General features: G+C 41.5%; 1 long non-coding RNA gene across 3 annotated transcripts in view; it reads right to left on the reverse strand.

The window, feature by feature from the left end:
• Positions 1-27,623, reverse strand: part of LOC149985143 (uncharacterized) — a 365,461-nt gene that overhangs the window by 42,624 nt on the left and 295,214 nt on the right. Inside the window, exons 4-5 of one of the 3 annotated variants that reach the window (XR_016487079.1) lie at positions 14,774-14,833; positions 4,435-4,567 (exon numbers count right to left, since the gene is read on the reverse strand). The exons of 1 other annotated variant lie outside the window; for it this stretch is intronic. This is a non-coding gene — a long non-coding RNA (uncharacterized LOC149985143). The remainder of the gene's footprint in view (positions 1-4,434; positions 4,568-14,773; positions 14,834-27,623) is intronic. One more of the 3 variants, XR_016487078.1, reaches the window with a different exon arrangement.

Below are 27,623 nucleotides of genomic sequence, written 5' to 3' on the forward strand. Positions count from 1 at the left end.
ACAGGACTCCATCCGGAGGGGAAGATCTCAGCCATACCCTCTGCCCAAGCCAATAGCGGGGAGCAGATCCGGTGGTGATCCGCTTGTCGCCAATACCAGGATGTGGTCTTCAAAAGAGCGTCCCGGGCTCTCTTCCAGGTATGGTGACAGAGGCGGATGAATATCTGGGCAGAGGGTATAATGACTTCTTCTTTTTTCTCAGGGAAGAGCATGGGCTGATATCCCAAGGAACTTTAGAAGGGTGAGAGACCAGTGGACGAGCAGGGAAGGGTCTTACAGGCGTATTCCACCCACACAAGTTGCTGGCTCCAGGTGGTGGGGTTTGCAGAGACGAAGGGCCGTCTCCAGGTCCTGATTGGCTCGCCCCAACTGGCCATTAGATTTGCGGTGGAAACCAGAGGACCCAATGAGGGTGCAGAACACCTTCCAGAACCAGGCCGAGAATTGGGGTCCACGATCGGAGACCAGGGGTTGAATTTAAGGCAAGATCGGAGACCGTGGACTGGAAGTTCATAGATCCGGAAGGAGGACGTGTTCTTGAGTTGAACGGGAAAAGACAAGGATGTCATTGAGGTAGACAAACACGAACTGGTTCAGCATGTCTCTGAGCACATCGTTGTCCAGGGCCTGGAACACCGCAGGAGCGTTGGTCAGTCCAAGTGGCATAACTAAGTATTCATAGTGCCCGCTAGCCTGTTAAAGGCTGTTTTGCATTCGTCTCCCTCCTTTATCCAAATCAGATGGTAGGCTTTCCTAAGGTCCAACTTAGAATATGGTCGCTCCCTGAAGGTTCGAAAGCCGAGGAGATGAGCGGTAGAGGGTAACGTTTTTTAACCACGATGTTATTTAGGCCCCTGTAGTCGATACACGGGTGCAGGGTTCTTCTTTGTGGAGAAGAAGGACAAAACCCTGGGAGAGGCCAATGGACCCGGTGGGAGAGGCCAATGGACGAATTTTCCCTGCAGCGAGAGAGTTTTCGATGTACTCCTCCATAGCCTTGCTGACAGGGAGTAAAAGCACCCCCGGGATGGTACAGTGCCAGCAAGAAGGTCAATAGCGCAGTCATAGGGTCGATGCGGAGGGAGAGACTTAGCGCATGCTTTGAATGAAGGCCGCCATCTTTTGTATTCTCCAGAGAGTTGCACCACCTTCGGTTGTCCCTTAAAAACCTCAAAGTTTTCTGTTGGGTTATGATTGTCACTGGTCTCAGTAGCCACTTCCCAGCTTCATTTTTAGCATTTTTCCTCTTTTTCTTCATGGAATGAGAGGTCACTGTTGCAGACTCGGGCTCACCAGGTACCAACTCCAATCTTTCATCCACTCTGTCTTTGTCCTTGGGAGCCAAGGAATTATCCTCTTCAACCTCAGTCATTCAGTCATTTCAGCTGAGACGTGATACTTCTGCTTTACTCATGGTCACAGGATTTTTGTCCTGCCTGCACATAGTGTGAAAAAGTTTATTCCATCCACCTTTTGTTGTCCAGTGTAGTAGTACTCTACCATCTCCTGACCTACTCTAGCGTGGGATTGTGTCAGCCAGTCCTGTCTACACGCAGGACCTTGTCCATCATAAAATAATTTGATCCAGTGAGGGCCCATCTTTACAAACCATGTTATAGGAATGATGGGTGCTGCCTCAACATATACAAAACGATCTCGATTGGAGCAGTTTGTAAATTGACCCTCGTATCTTATCATGCCCCTCATCAATCTCTCCATCACCTTACATCCAGCTTTAGCCAGAAACTCAGTCACAACACTATCATCTGCTGATTCAGGTAGTTCTTTAATTGTAACTTGAATTGAGGTCTGGTCAGCCATGCGTGAATTCAAACTCAATGGATTATTTTCTTTGAGCACAACATGTTTTCCTCTGACTGTTATTCCTCTGATCAGAAGCTTTGCCCTTGCTTCCTTACTGAGAATATATATAATCCAGAGTGCACGTACTCTCTATACTGACCTCAAGTGGTTTGGATGAATTTCCTGTATAAGACGGTAGTAGAGCTCCTCCTCCTTAATGTGACTGGCTATGGCCTACTCCTTTGTCAGGATTTCTCTCTCCATGATAAAAATAGGTTAAACAGTCTACTTAGGGGCAGTTTGACCCACAACCTTGCTCCAGGTCTCATTTTCCTTGACATCAGTCATACCGGCTGGCAATGTTCTTATCACCTTGCTTGCTAGCTAGCCAACTATCGCTAACTTATTCATGTCAAACAACAAAGCTGCAGAATTTGTTTACAATGAGCTAACAATGCGCGATTTCACCTGCCATAAATGTGCTCTCTTGTCAGGACACTGTTATTCAGAGGAGCTGAATAACACAATTGCTTCAAACTGAAGCTGGAACAATGCAAACTAGCTGCACTTCGTTTCGTTTTACCGGTTTTCTATTGATAGTTCTTAGTATGTATCCATAAAAATAATAATGATTCATGATTTCGACTGGATAAGAAAATCTGCCTGGCTGTCTGTCTCATCCCGACTGCCAAGGCATCCATTACTATAGGACAGCTGGAATCTAATTTGATGTTGCAAATGTCAGAGAGACAGACAGCAAGGTTTATACAAATCTCCACTAACTAAATGTTAGTCTAAAATAAATGTGAGATCACGTCTTGATGCTTTTATAGCGGAGATCAAGTCTATAAATTGCCTGGCTGGGCTGATGAGACAGTGGATTGCACAGTCAGATGGAACAGAGTAAATAGGAATTTAAATTAAATCACTGACTTAGCCGGTGGTTTCAGCCCTTTGCTCCCTCAGTTATATCTTCTAAACCAGGGGTCGGCAACCCAAATGAGAGGGAGAGACATTTTTCAACTTCCGGTCACCAATAATACAATACCTCAGTGGGTCAAAGGCCATATAATTTTACATATTTGAGCCAATCATAATAAAAATTACTTGCTGAGATAAGTATTTTTTATCTCCGAAAATGCAATTTGGGCTGCTGGAATACTGACAAAAGGTCAAGGTCATAGTGATTGAACATACACTGCGCTCCAAAAGTATTGGGACAGTGACGTTATTATATATTTTTGGCTCCAGTACTTTGGATTTGAAATGATACCATGAATGAGATTAAAGTGCAGGCTGTCATCTTTAATGTAAATGTATTTTCATCCACATCGGGTGACCCATTAAGAAATTACAGCACTTTTTGTACGTAGTCCCCCCATTTTAGCTGACCAAAAGTATTTGGGAAAATTCACTTGTGTATTAAAATAGTAAAAATTGTAAGTATTTGGTCCCATATTCATAGCAAGTAATGACTACATCAAGCTTGTGACTACAAATTTGTTGGATGCATTTGCTCTTTGTTTTGGTTGTGAATCAGATAATTTTGTGCCCAATAGAAATGAATGGTAAATAATTTATTGTGTCATGTTGGGGTCACTTTTTATTGTAAATAAGAATAGAATACATTTCAAACACTTCTACATTAACATGAATGCTACTTTGATTACGGATAACCCTGAATTAATTGTGAATAATGATGAGTTATTACAAAAACAGCAGAGGTTAGCACTCTTGGATGTGCGATTTACATTTTTAATTGGTCACATCATTGCGACTTACATATTCTAGCTGGTCTCACTCAAAACTTCTTATTTCTGGGTGGCTAAAACCATTATTTGATCAAACAAAACGCCTAAGGTAAAGTGCATTAATTTCTGCCGTGAAAGTGCCTGCCTTGCCCCTGACAGTGCCCGTTTCGCCGGGCTGCCTGCTGTGGCTCACTCATACTCTCTCTCACTCCAGCTGTGCACTCTATTTAGAGGGAGAGAAAATATGATATTTCAAAATGTAATCACGGGTAAAACACTTTGAAAACTGGTATGCTGTTGTTAGTTGAAGTGAGGAAAGTATCAGCTTTCTAAGGGTCTAAATATTTTTTCTCAACTCTCAATTATGAGCAATTTAAAAACCAAAGTTTCTCATTTGTCTTTGAGATGCAGAGCGCGCAAGGTGCACGTTGGCCATTTGCGGTGAGTGCTAGTAAGCCTACCGTTGGAAAAGTTTAATGACATTCAATTTACTGTTAGATTAATCAATTACAGCCAATCAGCGATATTTACAATTAGCGATCTAGCCAATGTGTTTTAAGTTTTTGAAAGTGACAAGGAGGGCAAGACAAAAAATGTCACCAGTTGGACCTTGACAGTTTTTAGTGACTGTGCTGTCCACCACTCTGTGGTGACTTTAAATTGGCAAACTGAAACAATCTGCATTTTTATGCTGAGCACTATGCAGTCAGCATTGGAACACTGGGACGCCGATATACAATCAATATTATAGCGAACAAGAACTTAACATCAAACAATGTTTTCACATCCATGCTGAAAACATACAAGCATAAACAAAAGCACAGGTAACAACGTCATCCTGCCATTTCCCCAGCGGACCTGCAGAAGCTAAATGCCTCACCTGTCCATTCTCCAATCACATCCACAGGTCTGGTGCGCAAAGTGTGGCTAGCCATTCAGCTACTGGTGAGGTAGAGTTGAGTTTAGTTTATTAGGATCCCTATTAGCTACTGCACATGCAGCAGCAACTCTTCCTGTGGTCCACATAAAACATACAAATGCATGACATTACAAAACAGTTATAGAAAATAAAAACAAAAGATATTACATTCAATTCCAAATAAAAAAAATATACAAAATAAGAGTTATATATTGGAAAGACACAGAGACAACAAAAATAGTGTTTACACATCAATCATGTTTTTACTGAACAAAAATGTAAATGCAACATGTAAAGTGTTTGCCCCATGTTTCATGACCTGAAATATAAGATTCCAGAAATGTTCCATATACACAAAAAGCTTATTTTCTCAAATGTTGTGCACAAATGTGTTCCTTGTTAGTGAGCATTTCTCCTTTGCCAAGATAATCCATCCACCTTACAGGTGTGGCATATCAAGAAGCATAATAAACAGCACGATAAATAACCTCTTATGGTGTGTGTCCCACTTGGCAAAAAAACAGGGAAAATGCAGCGCGGCAAATTCAAATAAATTGATATAAAAATCTAACTTTCATTAAATCACACATGTAAGATACTCAATTAAAGCTACACTCATTGTGAATCCAGCCAACATGTCAGATTTTAAAAAGGCTTTTCGGTGAAAGCATAAGAAGCTATTATCTGATGGTAGCACAACAGTAAACAAAAAGAGTAGCATATTTCAACCCTGCAGGCGCTACACAAAACGCATAAATAAAATATAAAACATGCCTTACCTTTGACGAGCTTATTTTGTTGGCACTCCAATATGTCCCATAAACATCACAATTGGTCCTTTTGTTTGATTAATTCCGTCCATATATATCCAAAATGTCAATTTATTTGTCGCGTTTGATCCAGAAAAAAACAGCTTCCAAAATGCATGACGTCACTACAAAATATTTCAAAAGTTGCCCATGAACTTTGCCAAAATATTTCAAACTACTTTTGTAGACGGGTCTATCTGTTTTCAATAAAGGACGAGAGGAAACTAACGCTACTTTTCAAGTCTTGGCCAACTCTCAACAGCGTTACCCTTTTCCAGGATGGCCCTACTTCTTCATTGCACAAATGAATAACCTCAACCAAATTCCAAAGACTGGTGAAATCCAGTGGAAGCGGTAGGAACTGAAAACAAGTAACTAAGAAATATTGTTGGCCAATGAGAACTCAGTGAACAGACAGAGACCTCAAAAAAAAGAAATTCTGAATGGTTAGTCCTCGGGGTTTTGCCTGCTACATAAGTTCTGTTATACTCACAGACATGATTCAAACAGTTTTAGAAAATTCAGAGTGTTTTCTATCCAAATCCCATATTCTTGGCATGAGTAGCAGGAAGTTGAGTAGCAGGAATCCCCCTATACATTAAGAAGTTAATGTACAGGTGAACCTTGTGCTCGGAACAACAAAAGGCCACTCTAAAATGTGCAGTTTTGCCACACAACACAATGCCACAGATGTTTTTTTTGAGGGAGTGTTTATTTTGCTGCTGACTGCCAGAATGTCCACCCGAGCTGTTGCCAGAGAATTAAATGTTCATTTCTTTAGCATAATCCGCCTCCAATGTCATTTTAGAGAATTTGGCAATATGTCCAATCGGCCTCTCAAACGCAGACTACGTGTAACCACGTAGGACCTCCACATCTGGCTTATTCACCTGCAGGATCGTCTGAGACCAGCCAGACAGCTGATGAAATTTATGTCTGTAATTTATGTCCGTAATAAAGCCCTTTTTTGGGGAAAACCTCATTCTGATTGGCTGGGCCTGGCTCCCCAGCAGGTAGGCCTGGCTCCCAAGTTGCCTGCCCAGTTATGTGAAATCCATAGATTAGGGCCTAAATAATTAATTTTAACTGATTTCCTTATATGAACTGTAACTCAGGAAAATCATTGGAATTGTTGCATGTTGCATTTATATTTTTCTTCAGTATACATATTCTTATATATAGTGCAGTTAAATTAGATCTTTAGAAAGAGGAGAGTCATGACAATGTTTTTTATCTGTTTCTTCAAGCTAAACTTGCTTTTTGCCTGAGTAACCTCTGATGGCAAAGCATTCCACGATGACATGGCTCTATACACAACTGAGTGATGCATTCAATCTGTTTTGGAGTTGGGTACCATGAAGAAACCCATAGTCTGGTGGGGTATGCATGTCTGTTTGAAGTGTAAGCAAATTGATTATACAAGTGGTAAGGCATTTCCAACACACAAATGTTTCTTAAAACTAGGAGGGAAGTGGTCAATTTCTCCTCAACCATGTAAGACTGTCATGTATGTTGATGATGTTAGTTTTTTGTGTGCAGTTAAGGGCAAGGCATGCTGCTTTGTTTTGAGCCAGCTGAAGCTTTGCTGGGTCTTTCTTTGCTGCACTTGACCATATTACTTGATAGTCAATAAGATGGGACAAGATCCGAACCAAAACTACTCGTACAGTTGATCTTTGTGTCAAAAACACAGATCATCTTTTTACAACAGACATACCTCTCCCTATCTTCACAACAACTTTGTCAATATGACTTGACCATGATAACTGACCACCCAATGTTACTCCTAGGAGTTCAACTTGTTAGAGTTGGTAGAGAGGGCCTGAGAGAACAGAAACAAAATTCCTTCATGGTCAGGAAGGATGAAAACGGATTGGATTATGTGTTCCTGCTCTTCAACAAGGCAACAAAGGAGCAGCTCAGTCATGTATGACACACCTGGAGATCCTAATTGTGACATCCATCACATGCATGACAGTACAGAGAAGTTATAGACAAGAACAACATAAGATAATACATTAAATTCAAAATAAAAAAATGTAATAAGTGTTATATATTAGAAGGACAACAAGAAACAAAGAAACATATTATTATATACAGTACAGTTCAATTTGCTGCCAAAGCAGCAGCTACTCTTCCTGGGGTCCAGCAAAATAAGGCAGTTTATAACAATTTTAAAACATTACAATACATTCACAGATTTCACAACACACTGTGTGCCCTCAGGTCCCTACTCCACCACTACCACATATCTGCAGTACTAAATCCATATGTATGTATAGTGCGTATGTTAGTGTGTGTGTGTCTGTGCCAATGTTTATGTTGCTTCACAGTCCCCGCTGTTCCATAAGGTGTTTTTTTAATCTGTTTTTTAAAATCTACTTTTACTGCTTGCGTCAGTTACTTGATGTGGAATAGAGTTCCATGTAGTCATGGCTCTATGTAGTACCGTGTGCCTCTCATAGTCTGTTCTGGACTTGGGGACTGTGAAGAGAACTCTTGTGGCATGTCTTGTGGGGTATGCATGGGTGGCTGAGCTGTATGCCAGTAGTTTAGACAGACAGCTCAGTATATTAAACTTGTCAATACTTCTCATAAATAAAAGTAGTGATGCAATCAATCTCTCCACAATTTTCAGCCAGGAGAGATTGACATGTGTATTATTAATATTAGCTCTCCGTGTACATACAAGGGCCAGACATGCTGCTCTGTTCTGAGCCAATTGCAATTTTCCTAAGTGCTTTTTATTTAGGGCCACCCACTTGCCACCCACTCTGAAACTAACTGCAGCTCTTTGTTGAGTGTTTCAGTAATTTAAGTCGCTGTAGTAGCTGACATGTATAGTGTTGAGTCATCATCATACATAGAAACTCTGGCTTTACTCAAAGTCAGTGGGATGTAGTTAGTAAACATTTTAAAAAGCAAGGGGCCTAAACAGCTACCCTGGGGAATTCCTGATTCTAACTGGATTATATTTGATAGGCTTCAAGGTTTCATTATAAATGTTGTTTGAATAAGTTTATTGGTAACGTTTGGAATTAAGTTTGTATGCATTTTGAAGGAGAGAACCTGGTGGATTATTGACTGAAGTGCGCCAGCTAAACTGAGTATTTATCGATATAAAGAAGGACTTTACCGAACAAAAGGACCATTTGTAATGTAACTGGGACCTTTTGGAGTGCCAACAGAAGATCTTCAAAGGTAAGGCATATATTATATCGCTATTTCTGACTTTCGTGTCGCAACTGCCTGGTTGAAAATTATTTGTCATGCATTTGTATGTGCTCAGATAATCACATTGTTTGCTTTTGCCGTAAAGTCTTTTTGAAATCTGAAACCTTGGCTGGATTAACAAGAAGTTAAGCTTTATTTTTTATGTATTGCACTTGTGATTTTATGAAAGTAAAATATTTATAGTACTGTAGTTTGAATTTCGCGCTCTACAATTTCACCGGATGTTGTCGAGGTGTGCCGCTAGCGGCACCTAGCCTAAAGTAGTTTGCAATATCAGTGGCCTTTGTGATGACTGAGCCATCTGATTCAATAAATGAAGGAGCCGAGTTGGCTTTTTTCCCAAAATTTTATTTAAGGTGCCCCAAAGCTTTTTATCATCATTCTTTATATTTTTGTTTCAAAGTGTAGTTTATTTTTATTTAGTTTAATCACATGATTTCTTAATTTGCAGTATGTTTGCCAATCAGATGGGCTGCCAGGCTTTATTGCCATACCTTTTGCGTCATCCCTCTCAACCATACAATTTTTTTTAGCAATCCAAGGGTACATAACAGTTTTTACAGTCATTTTGGGTGTGTGCTTATTAGTAACTGAAATAAGTAGTTTCACAAATGTGTCAAGTGCAGCGCCTGGTTGCTCCTCATTACAGACCACAGACCAGAAAATATTCTTTACATCATCAACATATGAATCACTACAAAACTACTTGAATGACTTCTTATGCACTATGTTAGGCCCAGCCTTTGTAACTTTGGTTTTCCTAGATATGGCTATTTTATTGTGTTCACCACATCCTATGGATTTGGATACTGCTTTAAGCTTTATTAAAGCAAATATCTGCAGCGTTAGTAAAAATGTGATCAATACATGTTGATGATTTAATTCCTGTGCTGTTTGTAACTACCCTGGTAGGTTGACTGACAACCAGTGTAGCTCTGGTTTATAGGCTCTTAGATTATTCGATTTTTAGAAAGAAGAGAGACTTACTGCAATATGTTTTTTATCAGTTTTATAAAGCTAACTTGCTTTTTGCCTGAGTAACCTCTGGTGGCAAAGCATTCACAATGATATGGTTCTATACATAACTGACCGATGAATTAAATCTGATTTTGGGTTGGGTGCCTTGAAGAAACCCATAGCGGCATAGTAGCATGTCTGGTGGGGTATGTATGTCCTTGTGTGTATGCAAATAGATTATACAAGTGATTAAGCATTTTCAACACACAAATGTTTCTTAAAAATATTAAAAGATATGTAGTCAATTTCTCCTCAATCCTAAACTATTAAAGATGATCGTGCATGTAGTTCAAATCAAATCAAATCGTATTTGTCATATGTGTCGAATAGAACAGGTAAAATGCTTACTTACAAGCCCTTAACCAACATTGCAGTTTTAAGAAAATAGAGTTAAGAAAATATTTACTAAATAAACTAAAGTAAAAAAAAAATAATAATAATAAAAACATTTTTGGGATAGGAGGCAGCATTTTCACTTTTGGATGAAAAGCATGCCCAGATTGAACTGCCTCCTACTCTGTCCCAGATGCTAATTTATGCATATTATTAGTAGTATTGGATAGAAAACACTCTGAAGTTTCTAGAACTGTTTGAATGATGTCTGTGTCTGTGAGTTTAACAGAACTCTGGCAGAGAGCCTTGGTCTCATGACACGCACTCCCGACAGTTACCTCTCGTTCCAGTGCTTTTCTGAAGACAAAGGAATTCTCCGGTTGGAACATTATTGATGTTTTATGTTAAAAACATCCTAAAGATTGATTCCATACATCGTTTGACATGTTTCTAAAGGACTGTAACGGAAGTGCCTGCGCCTCATGAAGATGGATTACTGGGCTGAACATGCTAACAACAAGTGGCTATTTTGTCAAAAATGACAGAACTTTATGGAACAAATCAGTCATTTATTGACTTACTGGGATTCCTGGGAGTGCCTTCTGATGACGATCATCAAAGGTAAGTGAATATTTATGGTGTTGTTTCTAACTTTGTTGATTCCAAAATGGCGGCTATTCCTCTGGCTGTTTTGGGTTCTGAGCGCCGTTCTCAGATTATGCGTTTTCGGTAAAGTTTTTTGGAAATCTGACACAGCGGTTGCATTAAGGAGAAGTCTATCTTTAATTCTGTGAATAACACTTGTATCTTTTATCAATGTTTGTTATGAGTAGATCTGCAAAATCACCAGATGTTTTGGAATCAAAACGTTACGGCACGTAAGGCGCCAATGTAAACTGTGATTTTTGGATATAAATATACACATATAGTGTAACATGATGTTCTATGAGTGTCATCTGATGAAGATCATCAAAGGTTAGTGATTAATTTCATCTATATTTCTGCTTTTTGTGACACCGATCTTTGTCTGGAAAAATGGCTGTGTAACATAATCTAATGTCTAATAATATGTTGTGCTTTAGCTGTAAAGCATTTTTTAAATTGAACACGATGGGTAGATTAACAAGATGTTTATCTTTCATTTGCTGAATTGGACTTGTTATTAATGTGTGAAAGTTACATATTTAAAAAAAAATAATAATAATTTCGCCTGCTGCCTTTCAGCGGAATGTTGTCGAGGGGTTCTGCTAGCTTAACGCCTGCGCTAGAAAGGTTAACGTGGCAATCAACAGTTGCTACATACATTTTTGTCATGCGGCGCGGAACAGGTGAACCTAAGAGCAGACTCAGACACTAGCGGAACCCCTGTGCTAGAAAGGTTGACACAATAAAACAACAATAATTAGTCACCGGTATCTAGTCAATGTGCTTAGGGGGAAAGGTTAGTCAAGATAATTTGTACATGAAAAATGACGATGCATAGTGTAACTCTGTGTTGTTGGATGTGTCTAAATGCTTTGCTTTACCATCTTGGCCAGGTCGCAGTTGTAAATGAGAACTTGTTCTCAACTAGCCTACCTGGTTAAATAAAGGTGAAATAATATAAAAATAAACAATTATTCTCTGCAGATCCTCTCAAATTCTGTCAGGTTGGATGGGGAGCGTGGCTGCACAGCTATTTTCAAGTCTCTCCATAATGATGTTCGATCAGGTTCAAGGCGAGGCTATGGCTAGGCCATTCAGAGACTTGTTCCGAAGCCACTCCTGTGTTGTTTTGGCTGTGTGCTTAGGGTCGTTGTACTGCTGGAAGGTGAACCTTCGCCCTAGTCTGAGGTCCTGAGTGCTCTGGAGCAGGTTTTCATCAAGATTTTCTCTGTACTTTGCTCCATTCATCTTTCCCTCGATCCTGACTAGTCTCCCAGTTCCTGCCACTGAAAAACAACCCACAGCATGATGCTGCCACCACCATGCTTCAACGTATGGGTGGTGCCAGGTTTCCTCCAGATGTGACGCCTGGCATTCAGTCCAATGGCAATGCAAATAGTCCCAGTAGGGGCAATGCAAATAGTCCCAGTAGCCATTTCATTAGCTGTTCAGAAGTATTTTGGCTTGGGGGTAGAATCTGTTAGGAAGCCTTTTGGATCTCCGGTACCACTTGCTGTCCGGTAGTAGAGAGAACAGTCTATGACTAGGGTGGCTGTAGTCTTTGGCAATTTTCTGGGCCTTCCTTTGACACTGCCTGGTATAGAGGTTCTGGATAGCAGGAAGCTTAGCCCCAGTGATGAACTGGGCCGAAACGCACTACCCTCTCAGAGGCTGCGCAGTTGCCATACCAGGCGGTGATGCAACCAGCCAGGATGCTCTCGATGGTGCAGCTGTAGAACTTTTTGAGGATCTGAGGACCAATGGAAAATATTTTCTGTCTCCTGAGAGGGAATAGGAGTTGTCATGCCCTCTTCACAACTGTGTTGGTGTGTTTTGACCATGATAGTTTGTTGGTGATGTGGACACCAAGGAAACTGACACTCTCAACCTGCTCCATTACAGCCCGGTCGATGAGAATGGGGGCCTGCTCGGTCACATTGAGGGAGAGGTTGTTATAGTGGCACCACACTGTCTCATTGTTGTCGGTGATCAGGCCTACCACTGTTGTGTCGTCAGCAAACTTAATGATGGTGTTGGAGTCATGGTTGGTCATGCAGTCATGGGTGAACAGGGAGTACAGGAGGGGACTGAGCATGCACCCCTGAGGGGCCCCTGTGTTGAGGATCAGCTTGGTAGATGTGTAGTTACCAACACTTACCACCTGTGAGCGGCCCGTCAGGAAGTCCAAGATCCAGTTGCAGAGGGAGGTGTTTAGTCCCAGGGTCCTTAACTTAGTGATGACCTTTGAGGATACCATGGTGTTGAATGCTGAGCTGTAATCAATGAATAGCCTTCTCATGTAGGTGTTTTTTTTGTCCAGGTGGGAAAGGGCAGTGTGGAGTGCAATAGAGATTACATCATCTGTGGATCTGTTGGGACGGTATGCACATTGGAGTGGGTATATGGTTTCTTGGATAATGCTGTTGATGTGAGCCCTGACCAACATTTGGCCTTGGTGTTCTTGGGCACAGGGTGGTCTGCTTGAAACATGTTGGTATTACAGACTCGTTCAGGGACAGATTGAAAATGTCAGTGAAGACACTTACCAGTTGGTCAGTGAATGCTAGGAGTACACATCCTGGTAATCCGTCTGGCCCTGCGGCCATGTGAGTGGACCTGTTTAAAGGTCTTACTCACATCGGCAATGGAGAGCATGATCACACAGTCGTCCAGAACAGCTGATGCTCTAATGCATGCTTCAGTGTTGCTAGCCTCAAAGCGAGCATAGAAGTTATTTACCTCGTCTGGTAGGCTCGTGTCACTAGGCAGCTCGCGTCTGTGCTTCCCTTTGTAGTCCGTAATAGTTTTCAATCGCTGCCACATCCAACAAGTGTCAGAGCTGGTGCAGTGAGATTCAATCTTAGTCCTGTATTTATGCTTTGCCTGTTTGATGGTTCATCGGAGGGAATATCGGGATTTAGTGTCAGCATCTGGTTTCGAGTCCCGCTCCTTGAATCCATGGCTTCTGGTTGGGGTATGTATGTACGGTCATTGTGGGGATGATGTCATCGATGCACTTATTGATGAAGCCAGTGTCTGATTTGGTGTACTCCTCAATGCCATCGGAAGAATTCCCAAAACATAATTCTAGCCTGTGCTAGCAAAACTGTCCTGTAGCTTAGCCTCTGCGTCATCTGATCACTTCCTTATTGAGCGAGTCACTGGTACTTCCTGCTTTAGTTTTTGCTTGTAAGCAGGAATCAGGAAGAGTTAAGGTCATATTTGCCAAATGGAGGGCAAAAGAGAGCTTTGTATGCGTCTCTGTGTGTGGAGTAAAGGTGCTCTAGAGTTTTTTTTTTCCTCTGGGTGGACATTTAACGTGCTGGTAGAAATTAGGTCATATGGATTTAAGTTTCCCTGCATTAAAGTCCCCGGGCCACTAGGAGAGCCGCCTCTGAATGAGCATTTTCTTGTTTGCTTATGGCCTTATACAGCTCGTTGAGTGCCGTCTTAGTGCCAGCATCGGTTTGTGGTGGTAAATAGACAGCTATGAAAAATGTGAATTGTTTCCCGAGTGGAAAAGACATAAAAAAATCTCTATTACAAATATGTTTTTGATCACTCTTTTGTTGCTAAAAATTACCCATCAATGCAGGAAATGCAAACTTGTAGTTTATTTTAGTTTTAATAAGGCTTCTAATGTTTGTAATTTTCACACTGAAATTTCAGACTTGATTTGCCCAAAGGAAAAACACCTACAAAAAATGTCCATTAATTATAATCATATTTCACATTTTCTGTTGCTGAAGGATTGTTTTCCTGCTGTAGCAAACTGGCTCAAATTAAGATCCTATATCTGTACCCTAAATCTTAGCTGAAGCCTACATCTTTTTCCAACTTGGGTAATTCGTTACTGTGGCCAGCCATAAATCTAACGCTGGCTGAGACATCTAATTACATCCCATAAAAAGGTGACAGTTAACAGTTCTCTTTCTCCTCGGGCATTATACAGGAAGAGGGAGACTCAAGGACAATGTGGAACAAAGAATATGTCCCAAATGGCACCCTATTCCATATGTGTCGCACTACTTTTGACCATGTCACATATGCCTCTGGTCAAAAGTGGTGCACTATATAGGGAATAGGGTGCCATTTGGGGACATAGAGTGGCCATGAATCTGCAAATAGTGCTTTTAGATAAGACTCACTGTATATTGTGTTTAACATGCATTGCTAATGTAATACATCACCATCAATGCATATTTTCTGTGGTGATCTGTAATCAGGAGACTTCATACTAATAGACTGGGCATGACACTAACCGTAACATATTTCCTGGGCATATAACCTGGGCATATTTCTTGATGTGTCTTGATGTTTATCTGGAATAGAGCAAACACATCAGAATCATGATTAGATGCTTGGCCACATGAAATAACATGATATGTTATTGCAACCGACATAACTCTAATTTCCGCACCTCTATCATGCAATCTTGCACTATGGCACAGCAAAACGTTATGGAAATTAAATTAGGATTTAAACCTAAAGGAGGCATTAAGGTATTCCAATGCTACCATCGACAATGTTATCTCCTGGTAAATTGTCAAGTGGTGTGACTGGAGTGTATCGATTAGTCAACCTCATTACGGTCCGTTGTGCTGTGTTCATAACAATGGCTTGTCAGCATTATAAATGGATTCAGGGCTGTGAGTGACACTTCATACCAAGCATGCAATGTATAAATAGCACTGAAATGCAGATCTATTTGAAATGATAGCCACATCACGGCAAAGATTTCTATTACAGGGGTATTATACGCTATCCAGAGTGAACCTCTTTGGCCAAGGTCAAAAGGAGACAAGAGTCAGAAGATGAGCAGCTAGTCAATGAGGGTATGGGGGATGGATGATATAAATCAAAGTGTACTTATCGTATACATAGTTTAGCAGATGTTAAAGCAGGTGCAGCCTAAATGCTAGTGTTTTTCTAGCTCCAGCAGTACAGTAAATGTCTAACAGTACAATACTAATAAACAAATCATTTCAGAAGAAAAGAAGATATCACGATATTAAGAAATATCAGAACTAACAATATTGTAATTAGCAATGTCAGAGTCCGGAATATAAATACATGGTGTGTATAGACATTATGGACAATGTTGGAAAAAGGTACTGTATGTACAGCAATAGCTATATGGATGAGTTATGTTAAAATTAAATTAAATTTCAACTTAATAATGTTGCAGGAAAATCATGTATTTACTACAGAAACAATTTCAGAGCAATAAACATTATGTAAATATTATTCAAGTGTTCAATGACTCTGTGCATACACATTGGATCCAGGTAGAACCCTTTTGGTTCCAGGTAAAACCCAATGGGGTCCATGTAGAACACTTTCCCCAGAGTTTTCTACGTTGATCCCAAAACAGTTCTACCTAGAACCAGAAAGGGTTTGCCAATAGGGAGAGCCAAAGAACCCTTTTAGAACCCTTTTTTCTAAGAGTGTAGGGCAGCAATCTCTAAGGTGTAGGGTAGAGTACCGGGTGGAAGCCGGCTAGTGACAGTGTCTAAGGTGCAGGGCAGGGTACAAGGCCAGCTAGTAATGACTGTTCAACTGTTTTGTATTGTAGAGGCGCTGTTGTTCCTTCTTCATCACATTGTCGGTGTGGAGGGACCATTTCAGGTCCTTAGTGTTGTGCACGTCAAGGAACTTTTTAACCTATCCACTGTGGCCCCGTCGATGTGGATGGGGGCGTGCTCTCTCTGCTGTCTGTTGTAGTCCACCACCTGAGGTCGGCCCGTCAGGAGGTCTAGGACTCAGATGCACAGGGAAGAGTTCAGACCCGGTGCCCTGAGCTTAGTGATGAGCTTAGAGGGCACTATGGTTTTGAAGGCTGAACTTTAGTCGATGAACAGCATTCTCACATAGGTATTCTTCTTATCCAGGTGGGATAGGGCAGTGTGCAGTGCATGGCAATTGCATAGTCTGTGGATCTGTTGGAGCGGTATTCAAATTGTATGGGGGCTAGTGTGTGGGGTAGGGGGATGATGAATGAAGTGAGTACTACAGCACGATAGCCATTTAGATAAGTGACCTTCACTTTCTTGGGTACAGGAACAATGGGGAAGATCTTGAAACATGTGGGGACAACAGACTGGGATAGGGAGAGATTGAATATGTCCATAAACACTCATGCCAGCTAGTCTGCACATGCTCTGAAGACAGGGCTTTGGATGCCGTCTGGGCAGGCAGCCTTGAAATGGTTAACACGCTATTGGCAACAGAGATCGGGAGCACATGGTCCTCATGGGCGGCTGGGGGCCACGTCACAGGCTCAATGTTGTTTTCCTTTATTAAGTGGCCGAAGAAAGTGTTTCGCTTTTCCAGGAGCGAGGCGTCGTGTCCATGACGTGTCGTGCTTCCCTTTATAATCTGTTATTGTTTGGAGTCCTTGCCACATGCGTTGTGTGTCTGAGATGTTGAATTGTGACTCCACTTTGGCCCTGTACTGTCCTTTTGCATCTTTGATTGCCTTACGGAGGTCATAGCTGGTCTGTTTGTACACGTCCATGTTCCCATTAATTTTACCATGGTTAAATGTGGTGGTTTGTGGACAGCAACCATCCAAGCCACTGCCTGTTTACCCCGCTATCATTCAGAAGGTGAGGTCAGTACAGGTGCATCAAAGCTGGCACCGAGAGACTGAAAACAGATTCTATCTCAAGGCCATCAGACTGTTAAATAGCCATCACTAGCACCTTAGAGGCTGCTGCATATTTTGTGTATTGTTGTGAAATATTTCAATATTACTGCACTGTTGGAGCTAGAAACACAAGCATTTTGCTAAACATGTGTATTTGACCAATACAATTTGATTTGATATACGGAGAACCCCACTGGCTGTATGGACAGGGACAATATATCCACGGAGAGCCATGATTCCATAAAACAGAGTATGTTACAGACCCTTATGTCTCTCTGAAAGGATATCCTCACCCTGAGCTTGTATACTTTATTGTCCAGGGATTGAATGTTAGCTTGTAATATAATCATGAAGCGGTGGATGGTTTGCTCGCCAGGTGAGCCTGTCTAGAACCCCAGCTCTCCTTCGGTGTCATCTTTTTGGTGGAGCACCCGGGATAAATGGGGCTGTCTCGGCAAGTCCAAACAAAGGATCCATGTCAGGGAAGTCGAATTTCTGTGCTACTGGAGCACCTTTGCGAGCATACTGTCAGGCTGCATCACAGCCTGATACGGCAACTCCACCGTCTCGGACCGCAAGGCTCTTCAGAGGGTGCAGCTGAACGCACCATTGGGTGCACACTGCCTGCCCTACAAGATACCTACAACTCCAGGTGTCGCAGGAAGGCCAAGAAGATCATCAGGGACCCCAGCCATTCCCTGTTCTTCCCACTTCAATCACTCAGACTCGGGCAGTAGAGGAGCATCGTGTAAAAAACGGAAAGGCTGGCCAATAGTTTCTCCCCTCAGACAATCAGGCTGCTGAACAGCCACCACTAGTCAGCTAACTGCTCCCCTCTCCCTCTGTAGACATTCGCCCCACTCCTCCTCCCCATGGACCCCCCACGCCACACACACACACACACACAAACACACCCTCAACTCTCACTTAAATTACCTGCTACTCCCCTTATGGACATTCTTCCTCCTGCTGTTTAGTCATTTACCACATTGAGTATGCGGAGACATGAGTTCAAATGCAGAGCAGCAAAATGAATTCTTTGATAGCTAACTACAATGTCAGTTGATATGTTGAATATGCACATTGTAATATGCCACTGGGTAGAGTGATATTGTCTCTTATTTAGAGTAACTGCTGACTGGACAGTGCTTTGCTGTCATTGAAGTCCCCCTTGGGGAAATTAAATGATTAAATCCAGTTCAATTCACCCTAGCAGTTACTGTAAAGTTTAGTGGTGGGCAAGTAAGTCCCTTGTCAGAAATCCATTTCCCTGCTGAGTGTAACGATGTGCCCTGAGAGTCGGGAAGCAAGTTTAGGGAGCGAGTCTTTTAATAGACAAACCTAACATAACACAAAACAAGAAACCACGAACAATGCACAGACATGACACAGAAACAGAAACAATGACGCCTGGTAAAGGAACCAAAGGGAGTGACATATATAGGCAAGGTAATCAGGGAAGCGATAGAGTCCAGGTGAGCATAACAATGGTTAGAGGTGTGCTGTCTAAAAAACATAATTCCACTTTGACATTATGAGGTATTTTGTGGAGGCCAGTGACATAACATCACTTAAATTCAGGCTCTAAGACAACAACATTTTGAAAAAGTCAAGGGGTGTGAATAGAATAACACAGTTTGAGTCATAATACCCATAAAACCTAGCGGTCAAACAGGGAAATGGTTCCATTCATTTTTCCCTTCCCTTTTCCCTTTCCCTTCCCTTCCCTTAAATATGGGCAGTGTTTCGTTAATGCTTACCCTGGTGTGACGTTTTGATGACCATGTAAATCTCTCTCAAACAAGGTGACTTATTAATATGTTCGCTTGTATACCACCAACAAATTAAATGCTAATTAGCTGCTATTGCACCGTGATGATCTGGACTAGATTGCCTAAATGAAGGCAAAGGTAAGAATCTCTGGATTAAATATATATTGTTAGCTAAAAGTAGTAATAAATAAATTGGTAAAATTTCTTTCAATTGACAATTTGTGAACTGTCTTGGGCAAGTTTTAAATTGACACAATAACTGTTCGCAAGGTGTCAGCTGGAGATGACGTGCAGGAGCTTGCAGGGATTTGTAGTCTTGCATAGTCTACTTTGATGCTAATTAGCATTTTTCAAATCTCCATTCCCTGCTCGGACACTGGTCTCTCAACCTTTGATTGTTCCTTGGGATGTCAGCCCCCGCTCTTCTCTGAGCAAGAGGAAGAGCAAGAGGAAGAAGTCAGTACACCCTCTGCCCAGACGTTCGTCTGCTGCTGTCGCCGTACCTGGAAGAGAGCCCGATCTGCTCTTCTCAAGACCACCTCCAGGTATCGGCGACAAAGCACACCGCGACTGAGTTTGTTATATTAAATATTCTGAGAATCGAACTACCTGCCTTCTGTGTCTTCATCTGGGTCATATCCTGAGTCGTGATACCAGCCTCCCTGGGGGATACTTTCGACAACTTGTAGAGTTCATGACCCGACTAATTGAGGCTGTTCTGACGGAACTAAAATCTAGGATGGTGTTCTTAATCTTTTCTGCACTCAGTGTATTTGTTTTTTAGTATTTTATTGTTTATGGACAGTGACAGTCAGAAGGTAGAGGGAGACTGGTAGAGAGGGAGATCGACATGGGATTCTTAACTCCGTCACCAGCGGGTATGTGTGGCCCGGAGCCGACAGCACTACCACTAGGCCAGACTCCTATAACCAGGCACCTAATGCAACATTTTAAACTTTTATAACTTGCAGGATATTCATTTTATTGTGACTCTGACCGCTCGTTGCAAATCTTTACCAACGGCAGCTTTTCTCTTGGTGTTATCAACCCCGGGTGACTGCTGTCTACTCAGTGTGCATTAAGACAGTCCGAGCTATAACACCAGTGTCAGGGACAGTGAGTCACAAACAAAAACACATCAAAGTGATGCATAAATCCACATCAGTGCTCTGACTAATGTATTCACATTGGCTTGGCCACTTTCATGGCCAGGAGGAGAATTTAACTTTGCTATGAAGCAGCTCCAATCATACAAGCAGACACACACACGCACACACGTGGCATGAGGGTCTCAGTCTTGATTGTGAGCACTGGTTGATCCCATCAGAAATGAAATCATACATATACTGAGTGTGTATTGCATGTTTATTCACATGATCTAAGTAAGTATCAGTGATGTATTTAAATTATATCTGTGCTCCATTGTCCTAGATAATATAATGCATTCTTTTGTGAGGTTATTTTGCCATATATGTGCATATTTTATTAGTTTTCAACAGTACTCCTGTTTCCTGAGACGAAGGAGCTCTTTTTCATCCAGCATCTGTCTCACCTTAGCTTGTTCCAAAGATTTTAGTGTGTGTTTTTTTTTTACTTTCAGGTCTCCAGCGTTCAAGATTGTAGAATAACGTCTTGTCTCTGGTAATTTCACAGGCTTTGGCCAGTTGCCTAAAATAACTCTCTGCTGAAAAGACACGGATATTTGAAGGGACAACTGAAGACATGATGTCTGATGTGAAGACGGATCCAGAAGAGCCCAATCTATTTTTAGTGGCCACCCCACACTGTCAGTCCCCTGAGTTTTGAGGACTTGATTGTGTAATCAGCCTGGAGAAGAAGGGAGAAAAAGCTCTCTCAAAACGAAAACCGGAGCAACTGTCCACGTTCACCGAAGCCCTACCCAGAATATCGGATTTTACAGTAGACCACAGACAATCACTTGCACTTTAGAGACTGTTTTCACTGACTGTCTTCACCTGCTTCTCAATATACTTTTTGCACTGACCCTCACTCACACACACAGACATATACAATGAAGTCGGAAGTTTACATACACCTTAGCCCTTCGATTGTTCCTTGGGATGTTAGCCCCCGCTGTCAGCCCCTTATACATTTAAACTCAGTTTTCACAATTCCTGACATTTAATCCTAGTAAAAATGTCCTGTCTTCGGTCAGTTAGGATCACCACTTTTTTTTAATTAAGAATGTGAAATGTCAGAATAATAGTAGAGAGAATTATTTATTTCAGCTTTTATTTCTTTCATCACATTCCCAGTGGGTCAGAAGATTACATACACTCAATTAGTATTTGGTAGCATTGCCTTTAAACTGTTTAACTTGGGTCAAGCGTGTCGGGTAGCCTTCCACAAGCTTCCCACAATAAGTTGGGTGAATTTTGGCCCATTCCTCCTGACAGAGCTGGTGTAACTGAGTCAGGTTCGTAGGCCTCCTTGCTCGCACACGCTTTTTCAGTTCTGCCCACAAATGTTCTATAGGATTGAGGTGAGGGGTTGTGATGGCAACTCCACTACTTTGACTTTGTTGGCCTTAAGCCATTTTGCCACAACTTTGGAAGTATGCTTGGGGTCATTGTCATTTGGAAGACCCATTTGCGACAAAGCTTTAACTTTAACTGATGTCTTGAGATGTTGCTTCAATATATCCATATAACTTTCCCTTCCTCATGAAGCCATCTATTTTGTGAAGTGCACCAGTCTCTCCTGCAGCAAAGCTCCCCCACAACATGATGCTACCACCCCTGTGTTTCATGGTTGGGATGGTGTTCTTCGGCTTGCAAGCATCCCCCTTTTCCCTCCAAACATAACAATGCTCATTAAGACCAAACAGTTCAATTTTTGTTTCATCAGACCACAGGACTTTTCTCCAAGAAGTACGATATTTGTCCCATGTGCAGTTATAAACCGTAGTCTGACTTTTATGGCGGTTTTGGAGCAGTGGCTTCTTCCTAGCCTAGCGGCCTTTCAGGTTATGTCGATATTGGACTCGTTTTAATGTGGATAAAGATACTTTTGTACTTGTTTCCTCCAGCATCTTCACAAGGTCCTTTGCTGTTGTTCTGAGATTTATTTAAACATTTTCGCACCAAAATATGCTCATCTCTAGGAGACAGAACGTGTCTCCTTCCTGAGCGGTATGACGGCTGTGTGGTCCCATGGTGTTTATAGTTGCATACTATATTATTATTATTATGTGTATATATTTTCAAACAGTCTTCTTTTTAATTATCTTTATTACTAGTGTAATAAAGTATACATGTTTTTATACATTTCTTGATATTGTGTATTTGTTGATAAATGTGTATTGCACTGATGAGGAGAGCTTGCAAGTAACAGTGTTATGGAATTGGAGAGCACCGCACCTTGTCCTCACCTATAACCTCTCCACTATTATCCTCCCCCTGTCCTCTTCCTGTTACCCTGCCCAGACAGAGTGGGGGAGGTGTCTTAGAGCTCTCTGGACAAATGGAACAACAATTTACACACACCATTAATAGTTTGACAATACCGAGAGCAGAGGAGTCAATCTCTGTTGTGAAGGAAATGTGTGCTGAGCTGAAAGATGTTATGGATGACATGAAGAACTCAAAGGGAAAATTGATTTATGATTGAACAATCTCAAAAGGAGACATCTAATGAGAGAGACAAATTACAGACCTTCAACTGGAGGAGCTACACCATGAGGTGATGCAGTGATTTTCCCTTCCTGACCAACACCCTGCACCTCCTTCAGTGTTTACCTCTGCCATTAAAGAGAAACTTCACTGCTAGACTCTATTTGAGGTGTTTTTCCAGTGAGTGATGAGAGGTGTTTCAGACATAATTATGTACCATGGCGCAGTTATAGAATTTTCACGCCAGGAGAGTTCAACCAATGACTTCGTTGTTTGATTGAGCCTGCTGTAATTTAAAAATGATTAGAATAATGTATTGTAGCAATTATTGTGGCTTTTGTGTTTTGCCGATTGCACGATCACACAAGCATTGAGTAGATATGGTTATCCTTGTTCAACAGAGCCATTCCTATCTGTCAAGACATTGCAGGATATTTCCTTTGACTCATTTTCCCTGGCTTTGTAAAGACTACAGCCTGACAGTATGTGGACACCTGCGCATCGAAAATCTCATTCCAAAATCATAGGCAGCAATATGGACTTGGTCCCGCCTTTGCTGCCATAACAGCCTTTACTCTTCTAAGAAGGCTTTACACTAGATGTGGGAACATTGCTGCACGTGCATTTGCAATATGTGTCAATGGGCATTTACCGTCACGAAGTTGGCATGCTCAAAAGTCAAACTATACTTTGCTCAAACTATACTTATGTCAACTTTTATTATCATATATATTATTTTTTTTTACTTGTGCACAAGGCATATTTTGTCCATTTGCAATATGATTTCATAGGAAGTCAAAGTCAAAAGTCACCATTTTGGGGGCCAAATGCCATAAGAAATTTGCAATGCTCAAAAATCCTGCAGAAATGCGAAATTGACTGGCCTGATGAACACAGGATGGCCGGGCAGTGATAGTTGTTCCTTTCCATCACTCGTTGTGTTGATTTCATCATGTCCATTTGGGGATGTTTTTTCACTATAGAATCATATTGCACGTGCATTTTCAATATGTATCAATGGGCATTTATCATCACGAATTTGTCATGCTCAAAAATCATGCAGAATTGCAAAATTGACTGGCCTGATGAACACAGAATGGCCGAGCAGTGATAGTTGTTCCTTTCCATCGCTCCTTGTGTTGACTTCATCATGTCCATTTGGTGATGTTTTTTCACTGTTGAATCATATTGCAAGTGCACGTACATTTGCAATATGTTTCAATGGGCATGTACCATCACAAATTTGGCATGGGCAAAAATCCTGCAGAAATGCAAAATTGACTGGCCTGATGAACACAGAATGGCCGGGCAGTGATAGTTCTTCCTTTCCATCGCTCGTTGTGTTGACTTCATCATGTCCATTTGGTGATGTTTTTTTCACTGTTGAATCATATTGCAAGTGCACGTGCACTTTCGCAGGAATGCGAAATTGACTGGCCCGGTGAACTCGGGATGGCTGGGCAGTGATTCTGGTTCCTCTCCATCGCTCGTTAGGGTTGATTTCAGAATGTCACTTTGGTGATGGTACCTCACTGTTTAAACATATTGCAAATGGACAAGAGTCACCAGCAAGTCACCGTCCATCAGTCAATTAGATATCATTCTGACACCAAACTGATACAAACTGACACCAAACTGTATTTTTCCAACTCGTTTAGTAGCCAACTATCACATACTTCAGAGCTGGCCAGAAATTCAAAGCGCCTTCTGTTCAAACCATAATAAAAACGTAAAACACATAGTTACGTTCTAGCTGCGAGTCCAGTTCTGATGTTATGTGTAGGCCTAGCTGAGGCGACCCCGAATCCCAAGTCATGGAGGTTGCCTAATAACGCATATGAAGTTTTGGAAAGATCTGACTTTTTTTTTCAAAACAGCCCCTGTGACACCAATTATGGCACTTCCGGTTGGCACGGGAAGCTATAAATAAACTCATATCCTGATTGGGGTAAGCCTTTACAGAATCCTGAGTTTTAAGTCTTTATGTTAAGAACTGAGTTATTTACGGAGGGTTTAGTGAGTGTGTGTGTTATTTCAGAAAATCATAGAAAATCATAGAAATCTCACAGCGCTCGGCAGCACACTTTTAAAAAGATTCGTATGAACACCCTGCAACCGGATCTGTAACTGCTTTTTAAAAAAAACTATTTTTGAACAACACCAATTTGACATTGTATGTTTTCTCTTAAATGACGATAGATAAATGGCTGGTTCTTTTTTTATTGACACCGGAGGCTCCTTGACTTTGACGTGAAGCGGAAAAATTATTGCTCTATTCTCATTTTCAAAAACCGTTATTGCTCTATTCTCATAACTCAAAAACCGTTGAGGCCTAGACACCATCTTGTTCGGGGCCAACTGCCCATTATGCCAAACCTACGCTCGCCAAGTTTCGGCTTCAAAATATTTTCCGTTTAGGAGATAAGGCCACGTCGTGATTCGTGATGTTTTGTACATTTGCAATATGATTGCTTATGCCCTCTTGTGGGATTTACCGGGACAGCGGAAAAATTACCAAAATTTGATTATTTTATAAAACGGAAACCGAATGTCCGAGAGAGTTTGTTTGATGACTTCCCGGTAGATCTGGCCCTGCCGCACGGCCCGACGCTGTCTGCGAATTTTACAAACGTTTTCGGACGTCTAGTAAGGGACCGCCTTCTCCTATCGAGTTCTATATAGGAGATTGAAGGCCAACATTACTGAACAGGAGGAAAGGGTCAAACTCATTTTAAAGAACATTGATCCTCGCCTTACCACCCAACTTCGCAAATGTGTGCAGAATGTGGAGGATCTGATGTGTCTTAGGACCTAGTTTGGGAAGGACTGGGAGCACCACCAAACTCAAACCCCTCTTCCTTTATCCCAGAGTCTCTGTTTGATCGGCCAGAAGGTCCTTGGGGAAATCTTTTTAAAGAAATCCAAGACTGTTAATTCAAGAAAACTAGAACACACCTGCACATCATCACTAACTCAATTTCGAACATAGTCACGAAGTGATGATGTGCAGGTGTGTTCTAGTTTTCTTGAATTAACAGTCTTGGATTTCTTTAAAAATATTTCTCCAAGGACCTTCTGGCCGATCAAACAGAGACTCTGGGATGAAGGAAGAGGGGTTTGAGTTTGGTGGTGCTCCCAGTCCTTCCCAAACTACATTGGCAAAAAGAGCCTCCACTTGGTCAATGCATTGAAGAGTTTTGTGAACGATGGTGTGCTATAGTTAATTGGACCTGATGACTCTTATCATTGAACAACTTAAAAAGGATATTACCGAGATCGTAACCTCAGTTGAAAATTCACAGCAAGCTCTACGAGATGAGCTTAATGACCCTATCAAACTGGATGATCTCATTAAGAGTAACGCTGACTTTCAGACTAAGATTATGACCGAACTGATGAGAGGAAAATCAAGAAGTATAAACGCGATTTGGAAGAAAAGAACAATGGACTAATATACCTCTGGCTAGATCCTGAGCAAAAGAAACCACAAAACCAGACGAGACAAGCCGATGACAGACCGAGTTTCTCTGTCAGACCAACTATCCACAGACAGCACTAACTCTGGCTCCTCTACCAACGGTGAGCATTTTTTCTACACTGGGGACAAAGTCGAGGACAACACCCCAGCATGTAAGAGTGTTCGGCATATACGTCGGGGGAGGAAGAAATCCACCACCACCCCGCAACACCTACCAATTGAGATTCAGGATGGGCCCTCAGTCCAACAGGAGCTAAATATCTTCAACTTATCAAGACCCTGATATCAGCTCACCTTAGTGTTCTCAATAAGGGTTTAGCATTTGCACACACTGCATGCATTAATGATTTTGACGTCCAGATAGATCTATTCAAGTTTTTCCGTAATCTGAGATTGCGTGAGTTCTTTGATAGTGACTCCACTTGATATGTCATCCTCAGTGAGATGAATACATAGGTCTACCATGCTAATCAATAGACTTACCTGTCCTACCGTGAGTCAAGGAGGAGATGGATTCATTAACCTTTCTGGCACAGGCGTTCCACTAGCGACCACCCTCGACAACATCCGGTGAAATTGCAGAGCGCCAAATTCAAAATACAGAAATAGCCATAATAAACATTCATAAAAAACACAAGTGTTATACATCAGCTTAAATATGAACTTCTGGTTAATCTAGCCGCTTTGTCAGATTTCAAAAAGGCTTTATGGCTTAAGCATACCAGACGATTATCTGAGGACAGTGCCCTGCTTACAAAAGCATACATTTTACAACCAAGTAAAGGAATTACAAAAGTCAGAAATAGCGATAAAATGAATCACTTACCGTTGAAGATCTTCATATGGTTGCAGTCACAAGAGTCCCAGCTACACAATAAATGTTTGTTTTGTTCGACAAAGTCCCTCTTTATATCCCAAAAACTCAGTTTTATTGGCGTGTTTTGTTCAGTAATCCACTGGCTCCACTGGCTCCAATCCACTGGCTCCAAACATGCAGATGAATACATCCTAATAGTACCGAACCATGTCAAACGATGTTTATAATTAATCCTCAGGTTGTCAATTGTCTAAATAATCGATCATATTTCAACCGGACAATAGCGTATTCAATAGAAAGGAAAAACAATGAAGGGCGTGCAATCGGTCGTGCTCGCAAACCAGCTCTGCATTCTTCCTCAGTCCACTGACAAAAAGGTTTCATTCTTCTTCATTTTTCAGAAAGCAAGTCCGAAATAATGTCTAAAGACTGTTGACATCTAGTGGAAGCCATAGGAACTGCAATCTGGGTCCTAACCCATTAGATGCTGTATAGGCATTCAATTGAAAATACCCACATCAAAAAAATACTACTTCCTGGATGGATTTTCCTCAGGTTTTCGCCTGCCATATCAGTTATGTTATACTCACAGACATTATTTTAACAGTTTCGAAACTTTAGAGTGTTTTCTATCCAATTATATGCATATCCTAGCTTCTGGACCTGAGTAACAGGCAGTTTACTTTGGGCACACTTCTCATCCAGACGTCGAAATACTGCCCCCAAGCCATAAGAAGTTAACCCAGCTGAGGTACCTGAGAACT

Source organism: Oncorhynchus mykiss, chromosome 2, assembly GCF_057628025.1.
Source record: "Oncorhynchus mykiss isolate SJ-2025 chromosome 2, ASM5762802v1, whole genome shotgun sequence".
NCBI classification, from domain to species: Eukaryota; Metazoa; Chordata; class Actinopteri; order Salmoniformes; family Salmonidae; genus Oncorhynchus; species Oncorhynchus mykiss.